The sequence below is a fragment of the Rutidosis leptorrhynchoides genome, chromosome 2 (assembly GCF_046630445.1).
Source record: "Rutidosis leptorrhynchoides isolate AG116_Rl617_1_P2 chromosome 2, CSIRO_AGI_Rlap_v1, whole genome shotgun sequence".
NCBI lineage: Eukaryota > Viridiplantae > Streptophyta > Magnoliopsida > Asterales > Asteraceae > Rutidosis > Rutidosis leptorrhynchoides.
The window spans coordinates 108,609,788-108,612,608 of NC_092334.1; positions in this window are offsets into that span (position 1 = coordinate 108,609,788).

The following is a 2,821-nucleotide window of genomic DNA, read 5'->3' on the forward strand; positions in this document are numbered from 1 at the left end:
AAACAATTTAAGCATAATTACACTAAAAAGCATCAAAATCGAATTGGGTATAAATTTGTTCAAGAACACTAATTTTCGGATTAAAGGGTATTTTGATGTAGAAATTTACCGATTTCCTTGAGAAAGTCCTTGTTAATAGTCTCCTCATTGTGATTTTGTGAAAGATTTGATGAAAAACGGCCAAAAATTTCGGATTTGTGTGTGTTTTTGTGTGTGTGTGTATACGATTATTTTAAAAACTTGATGTTAATTGAGACCCAAAGCATTTTGCGTTTTGAAGACATGTAATCTTGATTTACATGAAGCTGGACGTCTACGGTTAAGTCAATTGAACGAATTAGAAGAATTAAGACATGATTCGAAATAGTTGATTACAAACAAGATGCAATTAGTTTTAAAGAATAAATAGTTGGCGCAATTATTTACACCTCGCAATACACCTCAATAAATAAATTATATACCTTGTTATGCGAACTAATATATACTATTTAGTTGTAAGGTAGTATGGTCAAATAAAGGTATACCTTCTTATTTAATATCCATATGAAATATAACTAATATATACTAATATTTAAATAAACGAAGATAACCTTTGTCAAATGTGGTCTTCCACACTGCTCACAACTAATTCGTATTGAGTGTATATCCTTAGTCATCTTTTCCATTCGTCTCTCGACAACATCTATCTTTGCGGAAATGGAATCTAAGTCATGGCTAGAATCAGCTCTAGCTGCTTTAGATGATCTAACGATATCTTTTTCTTGGTGCCACTCATGTGAGTGGGAAGCAGTGTTATCAATATATATTTAAGTTTAAATATATTTAGTGATAATGTATATTATATAAAGCAGTCTAAACTAATATAATATATTTATATAATATCTAAAAAACCCTTATTATAAATATTTACAATCTGCCTTTTGGTTGACACTTGAAAGCATGTTTATTCTCAGGTATGAAAGAAATCTTTCGCTGCGCATTTGCTCATTTTTAAGGACATTACTTGGAGTCGATCATCGCTCTGGGATCAAATGTTGATGACTTCGTCCAGATGGATTAGGACGGGGATTTTCAGTAGGTATCAGAATTATTTGTTTAATATGAAATAGCGTATCGCCCATATATTTAGAAGCATGAATATTAATATTTAATATTAATTAGTTTATATTAAAATAAGTCACAAATGAACTAATATATCGGCTCTAGTATATATACTTCTAATTATTCATATTAGTATATCTAAAGCTCATCAAAGAAAAAGATATCGTATTGAACAAATACGATATCTTTTAAATATAATAAATCGGAGTGTATTAATATAGCACTAAATTAGTGTGGGCCTATAAATATTTACCCAAGGTATTTAATTGACGAGATTATTAAGTATAAATATATAATCATTAAATATATAAAACTAAATTATTAATAATTACTTTTAATAATATTTCTAGCCCAACATATATTTAACCACTTATATTACACCACTTATCCATATTAATAAAGTTTAAACTAAATATAATATAAATGTGTATTACCCTTATTATATTAAGGGTAATAATAAGGGTGGATCAATCTAATATATTTTAATTACGTTATTAATTATTAAATTATTAATTAATAATTTAATAATAATTTATTAATAATTTAGATTGATTAATAAATTTAATAATAATTTATTAAATTGATTATATGCGAGTGTCCTCGTCAAATTTAATAAATTATTATTAAATTATTAATTAAAACAAATAATATATTAGATTGATTATATGAATTAATTAATATATTTTAAATTATTAATAATTAAATTATTAATAATTCCGGAAATTATGTTATAATAAACCGGTTTATTATATTTCGTAAATAATATATCTAAATTATATATCTATACTGAGATTATATTTGTTATAATATCTAAAAAACCACGTCATATATATTGATAACACTGCTTCCCACTCACATGAGTGACACCAAGAAAAAGATATCGTTAGATCTCTAAAGCAGCTAGAGCCGATTCTAGCCATGACTTAGATTCCATTTCCGCAAAGATAGATGCTGTCGAGAGACGAATGAAAAAGATGACTAAGGATATACACTCAATACGAATTATACACCTCTGCGCAAATCATTGGTCTAGCTGCTTTAGCTGCATTAAAATAATTATAAATTTAGTATATCGTGATATATAACCATATTAGTATATCGTGATATATATTTAAATAAATGAACTCACCATACCCAATCTATTTGGTTCACGATATATTTATAATTAGGATCAAAATATACTTATTGATCAGATTTAACATATTTAAACTATAAATTCTGATACTATCATATTTATATGTGTCATGAAAACATTTTTATTGTTAGCCATGACCACCTCACCCAAATTTCGGGACGAAATTTCTTTAACGGGTAGGTACTGTGATGACCCGGGAATTTCCGACCAAATTTAAACTTTAATCTTTATATGTTCCCGACACGATAAGCAAAGTCTGTAATGTTTAAGTCTCAAAAACTGTGAACTGTGTTTATATATTCATTTGACTTTGACTATCCCTGACGATTCACGAACAATTATATATATATAAATATGTAAAATATATATATATATAATTATAAATATGAATATAAGTGTATATATAATATTTTAAAACTGTAAAATACAAAATGATTAGGTTACTATTAAAATGAATTTAGATATATGACTTTTAAACATAATTAATATTATATATAAATATTAAATATTCAATTCAAATATGTTATTATAGAAAAATTAGTATTTACAGAATTAATAAAATTAATTTATTAAATTTTATTACAA